This window comes from Choloepus didactylus, chromosome 26, assembly GCF_015220235.1.
Source record: "Choloepus didactylus isolate mChoDid1 chromosome 26, mChoDid1.pri, whole genome shotgun sequence".
Lineage (NCBI taxonomy): Eukaryota > Metazoa > Chordata > Mammalia > Pilosa > Megalonychidae > Choloepus > Choloepus didactylus.
In genome coordinates, this window is record NC_051332.1 from 15,045,932 (window position 1) to 15,063,036 (window position 17,105).

At 36.0% G+C, this 17,105-nt stretch overlaps 2 pseudogenes; one reads left to right on the plus strand and one right to left on the minus strand.

Annotated features, from left to right (window-relative positions):
• Positions 1-2,119: 2,119 nt before the first annotated feature.
• On the minus strand, positions 2,120-2,877 carry LOC119520780 (annotated as a pseudogene).
• Positions 2,878-14,262: 11,385 nt separating this feature from the next.
• On the plus strand, positions 14,263-15,182 carry LOC119520805 (annotated as a pseudogene).
• The last annotated feature ends 1,923 nt before the right edge of the window (positions 15,183-17,105 follow it).

Genomic DNA, 17,105 nt, shown 5'->3' on the forward strand with positions numbered 1-17,105 from the left:
TTCTGTAATAAATAATGCCATGTTTTATAAGTTCAGGAAATCAGTATAAAAACTTTTTAGAGAATAATCAAGAACACTTGTTTCATTAGGAGAGGTTTTAAAGCTGTTGAAACTTGAGTAGCCCATGGTAAGTTAGGGTATGACTAAGAAAGAAGGAAGGGGTTAGGCCTTTTAAAACAGAACAGCTGAAGCAAGGAAAGCTTGATTTCTGAGAGTGCTTTTGTATGCATTCAACAGAGACTGAAATGCCAAGTTCATCTATGAATTATTTGTGGGTAGCAGGCTGTGGCCAGAACTGGAAACAGCTTAAATCTAATTAAACTTACTGTTGCATAGTTGGAATGCATGTATTTTGTACCTCAATCAAGAATTCAGTTTTGGAGATAAAACAAGTAAAAGTGGTGTCTAATATTGAATCTCTTGTTCAAGAAGGTAGAGGAAGTCAGAGCACCATAAGTGCAGTGTTATGCTTATCAATTACCACAGAAATGGTTCCTCAGTTTTTGCTCTAAAACTCCTTATAGGGGAAAAAATTTCATGTATCTTAAGCACTGTATAATTGTCTTTCATAGACATAGGCTGATAGTCTGCTAGATTTCAATCCCATCTTGATTTACACTTGGGGATATATGTTGAATTGTTGACTTCCTTATGTCACTTATTTCATTATTAATACATAAATGTTAGTGACACAGGAAATATTTGCACATGTGAAAAAGTTTATGCACTCAAATAAAGAGAGGAGCTGTTAGATTTGAATACCTGTCAGAAAATATTTTTTAATGAAAGATAAATGTCACACCAAGAGCTTATTGAACGTAAAGGTTTTCTTTTCTTTTCCCTAAAAAATGAAATACAAATAGTCTGGTAATAAAACATCTTATGATCCAAACCTTTCCCTCAAACCATTAGACTTTGTCATATTTTCCTGTGATGATTTTTCCAAAAAGAAGTTACATCTAGCAATACTTTTTATGATTTATTAGTAACATGAAAATATAATTATTTCTCTACTTCCTTTCTACTATAACAGCTCTAATTAATTTGATCCCCATCATTATTTTTTCTGATCATTTATCCTTCTTTGTGCAGTACCTCCAGAATGAGTGCAACTATTGTACTGCATGTATGCATTCTAAAACACTTTCTATATTTTAATTACTTTCCATTTCATATAATCCTCTTATCTATGTCTTTCTTCTTTATGATAAATGCTCTGTGTTCTAAGTGATAATATTTTTAGGAATGGCATTTTGCCAAATTTTCATTTGGTTTCTTCAGGAAAACTTTCCCTAAAGTTTTATATACAGGATATTCACAAAATGATTTGCTTTATCTATTGTATCACAGTGTTTTCTGCTTGCAGGTTTGTTTTAGACCACATCTTTAAAAAAAGTTTTTTTTGCTGATTTGTTTTCGTGTTAATATGAAATGTCTTTGTTTCTAGAACAAATGACTAACAATTTACTTACCAATTTTAGTTTGTTAGGGATTGTTCAACACTTACATTGCATAATTCACTTACCTAAGCTATATCGGACTAATTTTCAATTCCGGTCAATAGATGGAATACCTGTAATTTTGTAATCGTCATTATGGATTGCTGATTTTCAATATATCATCCAAGTATTTTTTTAACTTTTTATGGGAATTCAGGAGAATTGACTCCCAGAAAACATTTAAATCATATATATCATACTGGTTTCCTTATTGCTCAATTTTGAATGCCACTAGAGGATGTATAGATTAATACCAAATATTAATTAGAAATTATTGCTTAAACTATGGATTTAACTTCTCCGCTAAAATAGAATGAGCTAATGTGTCACCATGTGGTCTTCCTGGCAGCCTGAACTTTTTAACAAAACTATCAGTAAAATGTTTTCATTAAAATTCACTCCTAAATATAGCATTGCCTTAATTGCTTTGACCCAGATAATTTAATTGCAAGTATACTATCAACAGTATCTCACCACACCACCAAATTAATAATGTTTTCAGATCTTTTTTGTGTGGTAGAATTAGTATTTGATTTGTAATTACCAGAAATATCTAAGTCCTAGTAATCTTATTCATTACTTCATAATAACAATGGAATAATTAATCTCTGTTGTAGTTTCTAGCTTTTTGAATACACATTGGGTACTTCCTTTGAAAATGACATTTGACACCAAACCTTTCTCATAGAATTTTTTATCTCTGTATTTCTCAGAGTATAGATTAGGGGATTAAACATAGGAGCAGTGATAGTGTAAAACAGTGCAAATATTTTATCCTCAGGGTAAATGCTAGGTGGTCTAAGATAAGCAAAGATTGAAGGCCCAAAGTATAAGACAACCACTGTGATATGAGACCCACGGGTAAAAAGGGCTTTGCAAACTCCCTCAGCTGAGTGATTTCTTAAAGTAAATAATATAATGATGTAAGAAATAAGACAATAAAGGTCACTAAGGTGATCATACCTGAATTGGCAACCACAAGGACACCTGTGATGTAGGTATCAGTACAAGCAACTTTTAGCAGTGGGAATACATCACAGAAATAGTGATCAATTACATTTGGACCAGAAAAGGGCAACTGGAATATCATACACAGTTGAGGAAAGGAATGGGCAGCACCTCCAGCTCAAGCAGCAAGAACTAGAAGATGGCATCTTCTCCTGTTCATTGTAATCATGTAGTGCAGATGTTTGCAGATGGCAACATGGCAATCAAAGGCCATGGAAGTAAGAATGAAAATCTCAATACCTCCAAAGAAGTGTATGTTAAAGATTTCCAACATGCAATTACTGTAAGAGGTGGTTTTTACCCCCAATAACAAGTCACTGATCAATTTGGATGTAACACTAGAGGTATAGCAGATGTCTATGCAGGACATCTGTGGACTAAGAGATCTCTTAAAAGAAAAGTTGGGCAAATGTGCAGTTTAAAATGGTAAAACTCTCAAATCCTAAAAAAAGTAGTTATGCTGAGGTTGATACTCCTTTATAGCCTGTGGAGTTTGAACACAAACCAATTGTCTCATTTCCATTCAATGTTGAGAAGCCACACAGTATGTTCTTTGTTATAACAAATTCTGAAGAACCTGGAGAGTACAGGGTTTGAGCTGAGACAAAGTGGAAAATAGCAAACAAGTGCAAGGATAAGGAAACTGGACCCAGGCCTTTAATTTTGATTTGTTCAAGAATAAATTGGAATATTTCTTGTGTGTTAATTTAAATCTGACCTACCTCTTACTCTAGCCCCTGCAGTGGCAAATAGTTTTGCACAGGTTTTCACCTGTCAGGGGAGGTGTGTATTTACTGCAGTTCACCTTGCAAATAGTAAGATAATGGTTTGTGTTAAACAAAAATCAGCAAGTTTTCCTCCAAAATAGATAAGATGCTTCTGTGGTTCAGACAATCAATTAAAAAAGATAAATAGATGACATTATTAATTAGTTAAAAGCACTTCATAGCTAAGGTAAAATTTGAGTTGTACAGTATAGTAGATTATGCAAAGTGCAATTTAGGAGGGTTCTTCTTTTGGAGAACAATATGAGCAAAAGACAGAGGAAGAATTGAACTGTCTGAAAATGATGCCTTGGTAATGGTCAGGACTGGATAAGGAGAGTATGCTGACTAATTTGAGAGAAGAGAAGAAACTGGTTTTATTGAGGCAACCATAGTCTGAAGGACACCAAAAAACATGCAAACTGTTTATTGTTTTCTCTAAAACAGGTAATTTTTGTTAAATGGAAGAACATAGAAGTTTATATTTTGGAGAAACTCCATAAGTCCTATTCTGTACAATTTTACCTTATATTTGAAAAGAATATTTTACTTATTTTCCACAAGCAGTCCACTTGTCCTTATAACATGGGCAATGCAATTATAAATATTCCCAGATTTATAAATGAAGAAAAAAGAGAAGTAAATAGTATGCTCTAGCACACAATCGGGTTGGGGAGATTCAAAACAAGGTATGCTGATTACTTTCCTTTCATTTCAACTACTTCTGCAGCTTCCCTGATATTAGGCTTGTCAGATATTTGATATTCCACATATATTTAGAATAAGCTTGATGAGTTCCCTGAGAAATCCTTCTGAATATTAATTGAAATTACACTGAATCTACACATCAGTTTAGGAGAAAATGCCTTCTATACAATATAATATCTCTGTTATCTAGAATAATGTACAGCATCTCCCCATTTCCTTAAGTTGCTACCATATATTTTTTAAAAAGTTTATAAATTTGTATATGTTCTGTGACTTTCATCTGAGTACCTTATATGTTTGTTTTCTAAGTTATATTTTTTAAAGATTTATTTTCTGTTGACTACTCATGCATAGAAACAAAACTGACCTTTGCATATTAGTCCTGTTTCTTAAAACTTCAAATAGTACCTTCATAATTCTTATAATACAGCCACAGCTTTTATTATGTAGATATTCTCAATTGTGAGTCACAGTTTTGTTTTTCCTTTTCAATTCTTATAAATTTAAATTTTTTCTGCTTATCATAATATGCTATCAAACACCTCAAGTACAACATTGAATAAAAATGGTGACAAAAGATATCTTTGACTTGTTCCTGATTAAGTGCAGTTTCTACCTCCTCATGACTCAAGAGGGTCACTCTGTTTTCTTTCTTCTTTGTATCAGTTAACCTGTATCAGTTATAAGAAATTTTCTACCACATTTAAAAATAATTTTTTGAGATAGGAAGAGATATTTCTCCATTAGTACATGAATGTCTAATGTAGAAGGATATATTCTTGGTAAACATATATCAGTTATGAATTGTCATATATAGATGAATTCATTTTGCCAGTATTTTGTTTGAGATATACATATATATTCATGAGTGAGATTAAATCATAGAATCTTTCTTGTTTGGTTTTGATATTAAGGTTATGCTGCTTTTATAAAGTGAATTAAAAATCATTTCCTTTTTATTTTATGAAGGAATTTACAGGATTAGAATTATCTTTTCCTTCAATATTTAGCAAAACTTGCCCTAAAAGTTTTATGCCTAGTATTTTATACAGAAAAAAATAATTTTCTTTAAATGTTTACAGAAACTTTTATAATTTCTTTAAATTTTTGAGTCACTATTGGTATATATTTTTAATTTTTTATTTAACTGTAGTTGTCTTCTCAAATGCCATTTCATAATGTTTCTATGATATACACTGGTCAAAATGTGTTTGTGAATTCAGAATTTTAAAAGTTTTAGAAAGTTATGTGGTATATAAATTTATGTTATGTTAAACCCCAATAAAATCTGAAATAGCACTTCATAATCAAGAATATGAATTCAACAGAGAAAATTGCATAAATATTTACATTAAGGGAAATACATAAGTTTTATAAACAGTTTCACATTAGTTGATTTTCACTTTAAACTTAGAGGAAAGAATTGGTTTCTGGAGAATTTTGGGGGGAAATTGTGGATGAGAAATCGTGCACAGGTGGTAAACTTCTGAAGGTGTTGATATTTTATATTGCATGTTTCTTTTCTATTTTTCCTTCATTTCTTATAGTATTACCTTCTATTCTTAATCTACTAATAATTTTCTAGTTTTTTGTGTTGGACACTTAGCTCATTAATTTTGAGCCCCTGATATTTATTTTGTACCTATTTAATGTTACACATATTCCTCCAACAATGCATTCATTTAGTAATTCTTCAGCTAATTTTATTTTAAAGGAATTCCATTAAAATTTAATTCACATATAGAAAACTACACAATTATTAGTTGCACTGAGTGAATTTTAACATGAACATGCCCATATCACCACAATCCAGATTAAGAAATAGAACACTAACAGCAACATGGATGATTCCTTCCTCCAGTCAGTCAATGTAACTGCTATCCAGACTTCTAATAACCTAGATTAGGTTTACCTATATTCAAATTCATATACATAGAATCATAGAATTACTCTATCAGTCTTATTCTCAATATTATTATAATTATGAGATTATGACATTTTTTCCATATCATGGGCAGCAATATTTCCTTAATTTAATTGTTGATATTCTGTTGTATGAATATACAGCCATCTATTTATTCCCTATACATTTGAGGTATTACAAGTTTGGGGCTAGTCAGTCAATGCTTTCTAAATTCCATCTCTTTTTGTAGACATATATAAACTTTTCTGTTGAGTGTATATCTAGGATTGGATTTCTAAGACATAGGAACATGGTGGTGTCAATTTTCACCAATTATTTTCCAAAGCAGATTGTTGGTTATATCAACATATACCTCACTGTAATGCATGGGTTTTCTAATTGTCCCAAATTTTTGTAAACGTGTTATATTTACTCATTCTATCTGTTGGCTCAAAAAATCATGACAAAGGACAAGACAGAACTGTACATCAGCCTCATCTATGCATACTTTGCCCTTCCCTGGTATCTTGGCTAGTTCAGCCTTGGCTTCTTGGTGGCTACCTGATTCTTCAAACAGTAATCCCACTTCTATGTACTACAAGTCCCAGTTTTCTGGATATCTGGATATCCCATAAGAAGTTATGGTCAGATGGAAGTTATAATAGCACATCCCATTAATTTATGGAATGTCTTATTCATTCATTTTGTTCAGTGAAAAGGGAAAGATGTCACTGTTTTATTATGGAATTTCAATAAATACAGAAGAGTGTTAATGAATGCTGTCCTAGTTTTCTAATGCTGCAGAATGCAAAACACCAGAGATGGATAGGCTTTTATAAAATGGGGGTTTATTTCACTACACAGTTACAGTCTTAAGGCCACAAAATGTCCAAGGTAACACCTCAGTAATTGGGTACCTTCACCGGAGGATGGCCAATGGCGTCCGGAAAACCTCTATTAGCTGGGAAGGCAGCTGGTGTCTTTTCCAAAGCTCCAGCCTCAAAATGGCTTTCTCCCAGGACGTTCCTCTCTAGCAAGCTTGCTCCTCTTCAAAACATCACTCCCAGCTGCACTCCCAGGGGTGTGCCTTCCACAATTAGAGAATGCAATTGGCTGGATTTGGTCCGGGTGATCAGTTGGACGCTTATAAGCCGGATGGTTAGAGAACCTTCACTTCTTCTTCAGCTGCTCAGTGAAGCATTTCCTGGGGAGCTCGTCGAAGTTGCCAGTTCATTTCCTGAGGAGTTCATCAGACGTCTTCCTTGGAGTTGGCAGCTTGTTGACGGCTCTGCCGAATTTGGACTCGTGCGCTCCTGCAGTTGCATGAGTCACTTTTGCAATTTGGTAATCAGAGACATCTCTCATTGATTCTGTTTCCAAGAAGAACCCTAACTAATACAACTTGGTACTGAGAGTGGTTCTTGAGAAACGGAATCTTAAAATGGACTTTTACAATTTGTTTTCTACTCTGATTAGATTCAGAGGCACTAATGACTCTATTTCCAATAATCAAGAGGGTACTAACAGTCCATGGCAGGAGTTGGCAAAGGAAATACACAAAATAGCACCATTTGATTCTCCTAATTGTGCTCTAGTATGAAGCAAGGCTCTGGGTGACAGTGTTTTCGACACTTTCACGGAGTTTTGCAGTATTAAGAGGTATAATGATGTTGGCTGGCTGCTCTTAGATACTTTGGATACAGTTGTAAGAGAAAGGGATGAGCTAAAGGCTTCAAATTCAAAACTTGAATGCCGTATGACAAATGAAAAGGGTTCCATCTGTGCCCTTGTTACAGTGCCCGTGAGTTAAAGTACGAGACAGCCAAACAGAATTTAAACAGCCTTTTATTAGCCAGCTAGCAGGCGGCTGCTGTCTCTCACTCCATGCAGGGAGTTCAGCAAGCAGCCCCCACCTGTGTGCGCTGGTGTCTTATATAGACAGAAACCATATCCTAAAAACGCAAGCAAGCAAGCTATTCTAACAGAAGCAGAGTTGGCAGTTTAGCTTTTGATCACAAGAAACAATTACACAAAGAGTTTCACTTGGAACTGGAGCAGTTATTGATCATAAAAAACAATTTCACAAAAACAATTTCACAAAGAGTTTCACTTGGAGCTGGAGCAGCTATTGATCATAAAAGGGTTACAAAAAGTTTCCCTTGGACCTGGAGCAGTTATTGTTAAATGGGTTACACTTGGCTAATGCGTGCAACTGCAGCTTTGCCTCCCCTAAACAGTAAAGTTTTGCTTCCTTTAACTGGTACAGGCTCAGTCTCACTCCCCCCTCCCCATGGCCTAATGCCATTTACACAACACTGTTGCTTTTCAGATGTTTTAGGATTAAGGGAAAGGGACCCCACTTCACCCTGAAAGAAAATCTTATTTCCTGTGCCCACAGACTGGAGGTTTCTGAAAATCAGATGCAGTCTCTTATTGTGCGAGTAGCACATTTACAGTGTAAACTAAAATCTCAACCTCTCAGGGTGTCTGCTGTTAAAGTAAAGGCATTGATTGGAAAAGAATGGGATCCAGAAACTTGGGATGGGAACATATGGATTGATAATAATGACAGTGGGGACATTGGAACCCTGGATTCTGCTGGGTCATTGTTAGATTTACCTGTAGAGGGCTGTCTTGGGGAAACAGCTTCTCTGCCTCCAGTCTGCCCTAAGGAGCCTGCCACCCAACCCCCACCTAAGGAGATTAACCCTTCAATGCCTGCTAATCTTGTAATCACCTCCCCTGAGGAAACAGCCCTCACCCTTTTGTCTGGAGAGATTAATCCTCTTTTAAGAGATGAAAATGCAACAGAGTGTCCTGAAGTGAATGGCTTGAGAGATAATTCTAATTCTTTTCATGACCCACCTTCACCACCAGTTTTTGCTTCAAGACCTATAACTAGGCTCAAGTCCCAACAAGCCCCAAAGGGTGAGGTACAAAGTGTGACCCATGAGGAAGTACACTATACTCCAAAAGAACTGTATGAGTTTCCCAACTTATACAGACAGAAACCAGGGGAATATGTGTGGGAATGGATATTGAGAGTGTGGGATAATGGTGGAAGGAATATAAGGTTGGATCAGGCTGAATTTACTGATATAGGCCCACTAAACAGAGATTCTGCATTCAATGTTGTAGCTCCAGGGGTTAGAAAGGGTGTTAACAGTTTGTTTGGGTGGCTGGCTGAAACATGGATCAAAAGGTGGCCAGCATTACCAGAGGTTGAAATGCCAGAACTGCCCTGGTATAATGTGGAGGAGGGGATTCAAAGGCTTAGAGAGATTGGAATGTTAGAGTGGATTTATCATGGAAGACCTGCTCACACAGCCCTGGAATGTCCAGAGGACACACCTTTTACCAGGACTGTAAGGAATAAATTTGTGAAACTAGCTCCATCATCCCTGAAGAGCTCTATAGTCGCCCTTCTCTGTAGGTCAGATATTACTGCAGGAACTGCTGTCACTGAACTGGAATCCTTAAACACAATGGGGGTAATCGGGTCCCGAGTCAGCAGAAGCCAAGTGGCTGCAGTTAATCACCACAGACAAGGTGGGCATGGCTACCATAATGGAAAACAGGCTCAAAGCAGCAATCAAAATAATATGACTCGCAGAGACTTATGGCGTTGGCTAGTGGATCATGGAGTACCAAGTAGTAAAATAGATGGGCAATCAACTAAATTCTTCTTTGAACTATATAAGCAGAAGAATTCTAGGCCACATGAACAAAAGTCTCCCTTGAATTACAAAAACAGAGAGTCATGGCCCCTTAATCAATTCCCAGACTTGAGACAGTTTACAGATCCAGAGCCCCTTGAATGAAGGGAAGGCCGGGTACCCTTGGAGAAGGACCCTGTCACACTGCCAAAAATTTATACTGTTAATCTTCCTCCCAGCCTTCCCAGGGGGACCTACGGCCTTTTACCAGGGTGGCTGTGCATTGAGGAAAAGGAAATGATCAGATATTTCGTGGATTATCAGACACTGGGTCAGAAGTGACATTAATACCCAGAGACCCAAAACATCACTCTGGTCCACCAGTCAGAGTTGGGTTCATGTGTCAACTTGGCTAGGTGGCCTACCTGTCTGGTCAAGCAGGCACTGGCCCGAAGATTGCTGTGAGGATATTTGAGGCTGGTTAATAAACCAACGGGCTGGTTTGTTGGATCATCAATCAGTTGACTGCAGCTGACTGATGACTCATCAAGGGGCGTGCTTCCACAGTGAGAGAATGCAATTGGCTGGATTTGGTCCTGGTGATCAGTTGGAGGCTTATAAGCCGGATGGTTAGAGAACCTTCACTTCTTCAGCTGCTCAGTGAAACATTTCCTGGGGAGCTCATTGAAGCTGTCAGTTCGTTTCCTGAGGAGTTAGTCAAAGTTGTCGGTTCATTTCCTGAGGATTTCGTAGGACATCTTCCTTGGAGTTGACAGCTTGTTGACAGCTCTGCAGAATTTGGACTCGTGTGCTCCTGCAGTTGTGTGAGTCACTTTTACAATTTGATAATCAGAGATATCTCTCATTGATTCTGTTTCCAAGAATAAACCTAACTAATACAAATGCTAAAAGTTAAGATTTAATGGTTCTACTCATTTATCTTTTGGAATCAGCTCAAAAATTTAAGCTTCTAAACTCTTCTGTGATATATGGACTGGAGGTTCAAAAACTGCATTTCTCCTTTACCAGATGGATTTCTGTTAGTTCTTGTGAAGAATGGTACAAGCAGAGGAAGAAAAGGTAGCCCTATATTGTCAAATAAAATGTTAATGTAAGATGAGGGTGACTTGAGACAAGTTTGTGAGATATACAGAGGAGCAATGAACATGAAAAATTAAATAAAAACTAATAAAACAAGAAGAAGTCTGGGCAAATGTGCTGGCTTTGGAGATGTAGGAAGGGGCTATGAACCACAAAATTCAGGTGGCCTCTAAAAGCTGGAAAATGCAAGGAAATGATACTCCTAAGAGCCTTCAGAAGGAACACAGCCCTGCCAGCATCTTGATTTTAAACCAGTTAGACCTATTTTGCACTTCTCTCAACCAGAATTTTAAGATAATACATTTGTGTTGTTTTAAACCACTGTTTGTGGTAATTTGTTATAGCAAAAATAGGAAACACATACAGTCCCTAAATCACATTGAGTGTTTATACTACTGTGATCACAAACTGCTACTTCACATCCTGCCCTGTATTTTTCACTCATTTCTCTACTAACCCAGACAGTGAGTGCAAACATCTCATTATATGATGTTTCTACCATTGTGTGATAAAAAAGAAGGGGCAATGAGGGTAGAAAAGGGAAAGGAAGAAAAGCCGGAATGAGGGAAAAAACAAAGAATAGTAGAAAAGAAAGGAATAAAGAAGATGAAGATCAACCTTAATGGTTTACTCTCAGAAAGTAAAAGGAGTAATGAAAACTTATACTACACTCAATCCCAAGTATAGACTGGAGAGAAACATCTTCCTCTTTCTTTCTCCAGAAATCAACAGATTCTCAATTAAGAAGAAAAACAGTGAATCCCAATAGCACTATTGAATCCAATATTTTAAAATCAAATGGAACATTTTAAAGGAGTGAAACAATTCAAATTCAGCACCTAAATATCTCCAAAACAGAGATTGTGGTTTTATATCAACTCAATATGTAAGATACACAATATAAAACAACTACATAAATCACATGTAATATCAAAATGTATCAAATAAGTTTTGGAGCTATTAATGGAAGAATTGATTAAATCTTAAATTTCATAATATTGTAAACTTTATTTTTTTAAAGAAGTGAAAAGACAAAAGGAGATTGAAGCTCATTTTAAGTGTGTGATGTGGTTCTGGTTATGAAGGGAGACTTGGGGAAAGCCTTTCTGCAAAGTCATTATCATTTTCCATCTTTCTCTTTATATGGACCTTTAGGAAGTAAAGAAAGAAAGATTTATCATCAAAGAACCTGTGAAATGGTAAATCTCAGTAAGTGAGAGAACAAGAACCAACAAAGACTGGCTCTTACCAGCATCTTTTTTGTGGAGTTATTGTTTCTCCAGCACTAACTATTCATAATGCAATTCTTTAGGCAACATTCCTACTTTCATTTTGGTCATGTGCTCTCATATTATCTCAGGAAGAGATAAAAAATAAAGCAAAATTAAAGCCCTGGAAAATACAGGTGAGAAATTTTTCTTCTAATAACTATTTTATCTATAGAAAAGTTTTATGGGAAAAATGAATTTAATTAAACTGCTATGTTTTAAATATGCATAATTCATCTGCAAGAGACTATTTTCAGAAGTAAGTGGAGTGTAAAATTATTAAGAGGATGCTAATAGATAATAAAGTATATATGTTCTTTACTATGAGATAGAATAGCATTCATGTGAAGAAAACAATGCCAATCATAAGCTGTATCATTTCACAGAAAAGTGAGGCTGCATCAGATCTGAGGAGGTGAGAAAGGGGAGGAAGGAATCCTTTGAGTTGGATCTTGATTCAAGGAGGAGGCATGAATACTCTAGGACCTTGTGGTATGGAAAATGGTGTCACAATTCAATCCAGTTCACAAATACTAAGTTTCTGACTAATGAAATTCAAATATTCACAGTTGTCAAATTGCTATGATTTGACCTCCCTTAAAATGAAGCTCTCTCTCAGTGGGGAATAGGATTTTTTTAAATTCAGAAGTAAAAGCTAAAGGGGATTCAGCATGTAAAAGCAGAGGTATGTGCTTGAGCTCTATATCTGAATTATTATTCTGTTATCATTATGGTTATTAACATCATTTTGCCTTTCATAGTAGAAGCCACATCAGTAGCTCCACTCAATCTAATTTATAGACCTGAGGACAAACAACCACACAATTTCCTCAAAGCTGGAAGTGCCAGGCATAACACTGCTGCAAAGAAGTGGAGAGCACAGAATTCAGTAGCATCTAAATTTGTTGGGAATGTTGAGACTTTGTGCCCCGAAGTGGACTAAGTTCCTAATGATTATCCAAGATACTGTGGCTCATAGCCTATTGTATAATTATAGGAATAATTTATATCTATAGTTTGATTTGAGAAATCACCATGAAATCACCTTTAATCAAAACTATTCCATAGACTATTTCCATTCAGAAACTCCAGTGACTGTACCAAGAGTACTTGAAATACCACCACTGAATTTTTCTAGACCCATCTAAATAATCTTTCAGTGATGACCTATTGCAAAAATTTAATACATCCAAACTGGGAGAATTAATATAAGCTAGCATGAAACTAGAAGGGTTAGAAGAATGTGTGAAGGAGCTGTGAGGTTAAAGGCCAGGATTTTTCTTTTCCTTTTCCTTTTTTTTTTGTTTCTTTCTTTTTTCTTTTTTTTTTTTAGTCTACTGACAAATGATTGAAATCTGGGGATTCCTCAAACACTCAGTTTGAAGATGGAGAAAATACCTGAGACTTCACTTCCCCATGTTTCCAATCAAGCAGATCTTGCTTTGTCTTCAGCAGCTTTCTTTTAGTGCTTTATCTAGCCATAAGTCTATATCTTTATGAGAATTATATGACTATTACAGGCTGAAAAGTGATTTAATGTCATGGTATAAATAACTCAGAATGATAGACACAATAGTGAAATAAAACCTCTCTCATTTCACAAACAGGGAAACAGAAGCCTCAGGAATTTTAATTATTCAACCAAGAATACAGCCTAGTTAATCAGGTTTCTATAATTTTGGTTTGTGTAACTTTGGTTCTCTTTTTACTACACTATACTGCCTTCTGATAGTAAAAAGCTTTAGATCAAATTGGAGAGTATAGTCTGATGTAAATAAGGTCTGAGTTTCATGAGCAGGAGAACCTGCAGGAGTCACTTAATCTAAACAACTTGAGTCCCCTCTGATGAATGGAATGACCAGGTGTGGCTGTGTTCAGAAAGTAAAACAAGGGCATATATTTTCTTTCCAGTGTCAAACAAGTAGTGAACTTTCCCAGGTATAGAAATATTATCAAAAACCAAAACACAACTTTGTCTCAAAATTCGGTTGGGTCTCTTACATAGAATCTGAATTAAATAAGTATTGAGGAAAAAAAGATGAATAAACTTTTAAAAAGTTGAGGGTGGTGGGACTGTTAGAGGGATGATTTAGAGGATAATTTTATTTCTTTAGACTTTGTTTCCTCATCTGAGGTGAATGAATTGCCTTCTGCACAGAGATAAGAAGATCAGAATATATGTACTTCAAATTCTTTGAATATTTTTGCCAAGTGGCAATAAGTACATAGTTTCCAGTATTAACTGCTTTGAATATATGTGTGTTCTGCATTAACAATAATGTTGTTTTTCCTTTCATGTTATTCTTTCAGATAATTTAATTGTCTCTTTGGAATTTGCCCTGCTGTATTAATTCCATGGATAAAATAAACAATGTAACTGAATTTATTTTCTGGGGTCTTTCTTAGAGCCCAGAGGTTACAAAAGCTTGTTTTGTGATGTTTTCTTTCTTCTACATAGTCATTCTTCTGGGAGAACTCCTCACATCATCATGCTGATTGTTTGCAGGAGCAACATTTTTGGGTATCCTATGTATTTTTTTCTCATCTATTTGCATTTTGTGGACATTTCTTACTCCTTAATGACACCTTCCAAGATGAGTGTTGACCTATTAGCCAAGACTAAAGCTATCTCCTATGTGGGGTTATGCTGAAACTCTTTAGGTCACATTTCTTTGGTTGTTTTGAGATCTTCATTCTTACAGTAATGGCCTATGATCATTCTGTGGCCATCTGTAAACCCCTACACTATATGACCATCATGGACTGAAACAGATGCAATAACATGTTGCTGGGGACCTGGATAGGTGGGATTTTACACCCCATTATCAAGGTGGCTTTGGTGGTCCAGCTACTCTTTTGTGGACCCAATGAGATTGATCACTACTTTTGTGATGTCAATCCTGTGCTGAAACTTGCCTGCACAGACACATGTTGTTGGTGTTGTCATGACAGCTGACAGTGGGATCATTGCTCTGGGGAGCTTTGTTATCTTAGTAATCTCCTATACTGTCATCCCAGTGTCCCTGAGAAAGCAGTCAGCAGAGGGCAGGTGCAAAGTTCTGTCTACCTGTGGCTCCCATAGTGTTGTGGTCATCATCTTTTTCAGACTTTGTACTTTCATGTACATGCACCCTGATACTAACTTTTCAGGGGATAATATGGTGGCTGTCTTTTATACCATTATCACCCCTATGTTAAATCCTCTGATTTAAGCCCTGAGAAATGCAGAAGCAAAGATTGCAGTGAAGAAACTGTGGAGCAGGAAAGTTTTTTAGAGGTTAATAGCAAATAGTTGGAAGTAATGATATATTAAGCTGTATGACAATAAATTTTCTCAGCTTTGGTTAGCTCATCTGCACAATGCAGACAATAATAACAAAGCTCACAGAGTTTTGAGGAGGGAAAAAAGTAAATAATAACACATTTTACAGGAATAAGGTAGTGCTTCTGCTAACTGGATTCTAATCTTTACCTGTACTCCACAGCCAGCAGACCCTATTAATATAAAGTGACTGTTCTAGTTTAATAGGTTGCTGGAAACAGGCACTGTTAAATGGGCTGTTATTAACAGGGGTGATTTAATAGCTGACAAGCTTATTGTTTTGGGGATGAAAAAGTGTCCAAATCAAACCATCAGTAGGAAATGTTTTCTTGCAGAAGTCTGGCTGCTGGCAATCCTGGACTCCTCACCCTCATGGCAAGGCACATGGCAGCATCTGCTGGTCTGTCCCTTCTCTTCCAGGTTTCATTGCTTTCAGCTTCTTGTTTCCGTGGCTTTCACTTTTTTGGGCTGAATTTCATTTTTACAAAGGACTCCAATAAGAGGTTTAAGACCCACCATGGATGAGGGTGTCACTCCTTAAGATTCTACTCACCAAAAGATCCAAATTACAATTGGACCATACCCACAGGAATGGATTAACTGTAAGAACATATATTTCAGGCTTCAACCCATCACAAACAAACAAACAAACAAACAAACAAACAATAAATAAATAAATAAATAAATAAATAAGTTAGCTGTTATGAATAGGTGACTGTGTCTCACTTCAACAGGGAAAATACAACTTAGTGTAATGCATGCTTAAAAAAACATATTTCCTACAAAGTTTGAACCCAACAGCTTTAATGAATACAGTGAGCCATTTATCACTGTTTTCTTGACTTAACTAAACAGAATTACCATCTGTGAATTCCGGAGAGACTCATTCTGGAGAAAAAATGTATGCCTTTCTCATGTGACTGAAACTTGCATCAGTGATATGTTTTCCATTCACCATGAGACAAAATGTGGGCTCTTTGTCCTGCAGCAGGTGAATATGTCCCTGATTAAACCTCCGTCATTGTCCCATTGCCTTACACCAATCACATTACCCAGTTACTGTGTACATGTTTATGTTTGTGGTGTGTATGCAGTTATGTGTCTGCACACATCACTATATGTATGTGTAAACTTTACTCACATTAAGGGCTACACATAGTTAAGGCTTAAGAAATGCTTGATTACATTGCTACAATAAAATTTAGAAAAGAAAGCTCAAAAGCAGCAAAAAATCTGGATTAGAAGGTATAAATGAAAAATCAAGATCTTTGCCTTGGGATTACACAAATCCATGGTTGGGTCTAAGCATGGATATATACTCACTGGTGTCTATGGGCCTCCATTTCCTTAATTTTCAAGTGAGGATGAGATTAGTGCTCCTCAAGTTTGGCCAATATTTGGAATTACCTTAAGAGATTTTTGAACAGATAACAGACTGTAGTCCAAGTGATTCTGATTCACAAGACTGGGGTTGAAAAGCACATTAAAATGTGTGTTTTTAAAAAGCCCCCAGCAAAATTTTTATGCATCCAGTGATAACTACTCAGGAAACTTGAATTTGGAAACACTGAGAATAGATATTTGATCTTCTTAGAGCTTAAGAAGTCTGTGACTTGCTGGAATCCAAAGATCATTAGTTTAGATTTATACTTCCATCTGCTCTGCCTAGAAACACAAAGAGATCTAAAATCAAAGTGATTAAGAAAGCTGAAATAGATATACATTATTCATGGGATAATTTTTCCACAATACTCTTTCCCATGTTTGAACATAATGGGATAATATTAGTGATACGGCAGTTCTGAGGTCCCTAAGAAGGTAAAAGCTGATATATTCATGACACTGTAAAGCTGGGAAGGGGGAGCATGTGAAATAG